General features: G+C 36.8%; 1 long non-coding RNA gene across 1 annotated transcript; it reads right to left on the bottom strand.

Annotated features, from left to right (window-relative positions):
- Window positions 1-1,388: 1,388 nt before the first annotated feature.
- Window positions 1,389-2,589, bottom strand: LOC135439787 (uncharacterized). The gene is made up of 2 exons (XR_010438177.1): window positions 1,892-2,589; window positions 1,389-1,814 (listed from the first exon to the last, which is right to left on the bottom strand). It is a non-coding gene; the product is annotated as an uncharacterized LOC135439787 (long non-coding RNA).
- Between the last annotated feature and the right edge of the window lie 2,781 nt (window positions 2,590-5,370).

The following is a 5,370-nucleotide window of genomic DNA, read 5'->3' as shown; positions in this document are numbered from 1 at the left end:
CATTCTTTACAGGAAACTTTTGGGATGCCCTAAAATTTTAAGCAATTAAAATTGAGCTAAAGTAACTAATGATTTTATTATAAAGATCTTCTTATACCAATCCATATTCCGTGCTATAGTTACGTTAAAAGCTTAACTTTAGCCGCCTCTAATGTACACTAACTTTACCCTCCATCTCTAGCTCTAGATTACCTCGTCCTTATCCTTGAATATTAATTAATTTTTTCAAAAGTTTTTGTAATTGCAAAGACAGGAAAGAACACTGTGACTTTAGGTAAAAACTTTTTTAACTTAAAACTTTTTATACCCTTGCAGAGGGTATTATAATTTTGTCGTGAAATGTGTAACGCATAGAAGGAGACATCTCCGACCCCATAAAGTATATATTCTTGATCAGTATCAACAGCCGAGTTGATATAGCCATGTCCGTCTGTCCGTCTGTCTGTTTCTATGCGAACTAGTCTCTCAGTTTTAAAGCTATCTTTATGAAACTTTGCAGAATTCCCTCTTTCTGTTGCACGCAGCTCATATGTCAAAACCAGCTGGATCGGACCACTATATCATATAGCTGCCATAGGAACGATCGGTCGAAAAGTAGGTTCTTGTATGAAAAACATTTTTGTTTATAAAGTTATCTTGACTAAACTTTGTATTTATTAGTTTTACTACGCTCCCCATATATATGCAAAATCCTATTAAGATCGGGCAACTATATCATATAGCTGCCATAGGAACGATCGGTCGAAAATTAAGTTTTTGTATGGAACATTTTTATGTTTTTCAAGATATCTTGACCAAACTCGGTATTTATTAGTTTTACTAGGCTCCCCATATATATGCAAAATCCTATTAAGATCGGACCACTATATCATATAGCTGCCATAGGAAAGATCGGTCGAAAATTAAGTTTTTGTATAGAAAATTTTTATGTGTTTCAAGATATCTTAACCAAACTCGGTATTTATTAGTTTTACTACGGTCCCCATATATATGCAAAATTCTATTAAGATCGGACAACTATATCATATAGCTGCCATAGGAACGATCAGTCGAAAATTATGCTGTTGTATGGAATTTTTTTGTTTTTCAAGATATCTTGACCAAACTCGGCATTTATTAGTTTTACTATGCTCCCTCCACTTATGCAAAATCTTATTCACATCGGGCAACTATATCATATAGCTGCCATAGGAACGATCGGTCGAAAATTAAGTTGTTGTATGGAAACCTGTTTTGTTTTTCAAGATATCTTAACCATACTCGGCATTAACTATTTTCCCTGTGCTTCTTAGATACGGGCAAAGCACTATGAGCATTTTGAAAAGGTTGGGTCTGCAAGGGTATTAAATCTTCGGTGTGCCGAAGATAGCACTTCTTTCTCGTTTAACTTATTTATATAAAATTAGTTTAATTAAATTCAAAATTAAATTAAAATCAAGCTGACAAACTGTTAAAAATCATATTTGTGTTAGCAAAATTATTCTCCTATACTTTTCGTACAATTTGATTCTTGTTTTATCCACAAAAAAGGAATCCCTGGCAGAAGACATTTCGGTGAGTTTCAAACTGCCAGTCAACAAAGTTGCCACGACCTCCATTCAGCTGGGACACAGATGGCAAGAAGGAAAACCTACACGCAATGAGAATTTTTTATTTGCACTGCCAAGTACGAGGAAGATTACGCGCACACCCCTTGGTGCAGTCACAAGCAACTGGCACGCACAACCCCAACTGTGTGTTTTGTGTTCGTGTGCTTGTAAGGAAGAGCTTGGCATGGTCTATGCTCCCCACGTGTGTTAAGTGTACGGGTGGAGCTGAAAGTTGGGAAAGATAAATACAAATATAAAAGCTTATAACATCAAATGTGCTATCAATTATAGAAGAACCGTACATTGGTTGAACGGGCCGGACATCTGAATATGTGCGAATTTACGTGTCTCATGCATAAAGCATATGCTAATTGAATTCCGCACTACTACTAAGAGCCAAATAAAGTATGTCAGTATTGACAGTGCTGGCAATATGTGGGCCTGTTTGACTGAGTTAGCGCTGGCCGCGTCATCAATTGTTCCTGTAGCTATTGTTGTTGCTGTTGCTTTTTTCCAGCTGCACGACCTTAAGTCAACATGGCCACAAACATTAGATGCACTTGTGATACACATCATCGCATCCAGCTCCACCCTGTTCCTTTCGCTCCTTCGCTGCATCAGCGCATTCACCGACCTTTGGTACTGTTGCAAAGATAGTCTGTGTGTATGAGAGTGCTTGGGCGAATACCCTCTGCTATTGATGAGCCAGCAATTCTACGTTCACTGTCGCGGCGATATATATCGGCAGTGGTAACCCTCCTCGGCCACATGCACTTGATGATAACATTAAATCTTGCGTGAAACGTATCAACTTGGCGTCAAGTTATTTGAGTGTGGACAAGCGCAACCGACCAACGACTGAGACAATCTGTGATTTATAATTATGTGCAGTGCATGACTTTAAATTGAAGGCCTTAGCCTGTCGGTCCTCTGTTCGTTACTTGTTTGGCTTTGAAAATGTATGTTTTCTGCTATATTAACTGGGGAAATAAATATTTGAAAATGTTGCGACTTTAATGTCAGCAAAAGCTAATTCCTTTTCTTTATTGTTGAAAATATATATTTTATGTCATTTTTGTGGATGTTCCTTTTTATGGTTTTGTTTGAATTAGGAAAGAAAATGCAACCGTTTATAAGTGTAATCCCCGGTCAGGGGCTTATTCGGATTTCAAACAATGTGACAGATATAGTCCATTTTATAACCTTTCAACCAATGCCACAGATCTAGTCAATTATTTAATCTTGCACTCCTTTTGTGTTGCATATTTGGTTTTAATATTTTTTCACTCATCCACAAAGTGAAACGAGTGTATCCGTACATGGCTAAGCGCACTGGAATGGCAAGGTGCATTAACATTTTGTCTCTCCCTCACCGACAATGCTACTCGCCGGTCAGCTTTCAGTCTAAATCAAGTTGCATAACAGGCTCTAATTATTGAGTCGACACAAAAGCGAGCGCTCATATTGTCGCTCATAAATAATGTTGTCTATCAGTTAGATTTCGTTAAAAACTAGAGAAAAAAAATTTTAAATACTGAGTTTCATGATAGACGTAAACTCCCTTGTGAAATAAATAATAGTTATAAATTTAATTGCTCATAGTTCAGCTTTAACAATTTTTGGAATATATGCATATTTGTCATTAAATTAAAATAAAATGGTTTTAAGAGTTTCACTCTTTCAGAGTTTCAACAGAGAAAAATATCTTATTAATTAATATTATCTATGCAGCAAGAACTCAGTTCTAAGCGAAAACTAAGATCTTGAATTACTCCTATGTTTATTTTGCGATGTTTATTAAACTTCCAGGGCACAAATATATCATTCAAATGTATCCGCACACGTTCCTCTTTACCCAATTTCAATGTGTAAAGGGTACAAAAATGTATGATCATATTTCACAGTTTGTAGAAAAATCTACAATAGGTTAGAGAAAATCTTTTTAGTTTTTACGAAATGATTCAAAGAAACGCCTTGTCATTATATATTTACAGATATATCATTTATTTAGTTCAGTTGCAGATCTCGCCAATGTGTCGTAAAGTATTTACTGGATTTATTCACTGCTGAAGCTTTTAATTAAACACAGTCGTTTGTTCTTGCAAGTATGTTGCCCTTTTAGTTATCCTCAATCTCATTCGAGCTCTTCTTATATGCTTTCCCTTGCTTTGTTCTAATGAAAAATGGCCTGTTGCACAAATGTTGCGCAGCAGGTCATAAAACTTGTGCAGATTCAACAACAGCTACAACTAAAACTGGAGAAAAAGCAGGCATGTGCGGCACATTGCAGTTGCTTATCTATGCGCAGTTTTTTTTTTCAATTCCACCATCTCGCTAGGTTTATTTTCTTTTTTCTTTTCTCTTCTGATGGATATTGTCTACCACATGCGAACAACTTTATTTTCCAGGCTGCACCACAAAGCCCAGCTGAAGTTGAAGCTTGTGAGATGCTGCAATTCGCTGACATTTTCTCTTTATACTCTATTGACAAAGTAAAAAGTACGTGTAGGTCAGGGCTGCAAGTCCCAGAAAAAATGTCGATGGTACACGGACTAAAGCAACTCCGCATTAAGATATAGCTCGTGAAGATGCTGCCATGCCAATAATCAAGAGGTTTATTTTTGATTTGATTAAAGCTTTTATCACACTGCGAACAGAGTATTGCGCAGTCCCAATTGCACTCAATTCATTCTCTGAACCCTTTAAATGGAAACAAAAGTAAATCGGGTGCTCGTAGCGCCCCCCTGTACGAAATTGTTTCAAATTATCGATAACTTTCATCGATTCCATTAAATGAATGGAAATCCATGGCAAATTCATGTTTTTTTTAAATATGTCACAAAATATATTTATTTTTCAGGATGGTTTTTTATACATTCCATGACTTTGATTATTTATTATTATGATTTATCTCTATATATATAAAACTGTTTGTCCTGACTGACTGACTCACTGTAGTTACCTTATGTAATGTATGTAGGTGCACGTTAAGACGGGGTTTCGGGAAATTCCAATCGCAAGTGTGGAATCGCGAAAAACGTCTGTATTTAATTTTTGTTGTTTACCATCCGATCGGCCTCAAACTTATTTTCAAAGATCTTTGTTCAAATTCATTTGAGGGGTGTTTCACACTTTTAGGAAAATCCGTTCCTCCTTGGTGGAAATGGAGGTCAAAGATTTGGTGGGTGACGTTTCGCGCTCAAATTCGTTTCCAAAGATCTAAAAGAAAAATCATTTGAGACGTGTTTCACACTTTTCGCAGAATCCAAACTTTTTCGGGTGGAATACGACTCAAAGATTTCTTGTATTTCATATATATATACTTAACTGAATTCTTTCTTTCAATGACTTCTTGAGTCCGCGGTTATCTGCGTGTCCGCTCTGCTCTACTTCTGTCTTTTGACATTCGGCCTTATCCTGACGCGGCACACAATGTGGTAAAGTACTTATTACCAGCCAGTTTCGATAATTGCTCTTCTACAACCGGGCATTGGGTAGTGTTTCTTTATAGTGACTGCATTCAGAGCTCTTTAATCGACGCACAATCTATGCTCGCCGTTATCTTTTGGTACTAAAAATGCTGATGCTGCATAGGGTGATCATTCAGCATTGTGTGTAGCTTATCCCTCTGTTGACACGTTGATCTCCATGACTGCTGTATCGCATCTGCCAATTTTTGAAATATCTTCGGCAAATCAATCTGAATACGAATTCAACAGATCGCTCACCTAATTGCGCTGGGTGATATTAACGTCAGCGCTAATATCAAATTCCTTTTCCT

The sequence above is a fragment of the Drosophila montana genome, unplaced genomic scaffold, assembly GCF_035044405.1.
Source record: "Drosophila montana isolate Dmon_TW-CO22-7 unplaced genomic scaffold, ASM3504440v1 contig_779_1, whole genome shotgun sequence".
Lineage (NCBI taxonomy): Eukaryota > Metazoa > Arthropoda > Insecta > Diptera > Drosophilidae > Drosophila > Drosophila montana.
This window is presented reverse-complemented; position numbering and strand designations above follow the sequence as displayed.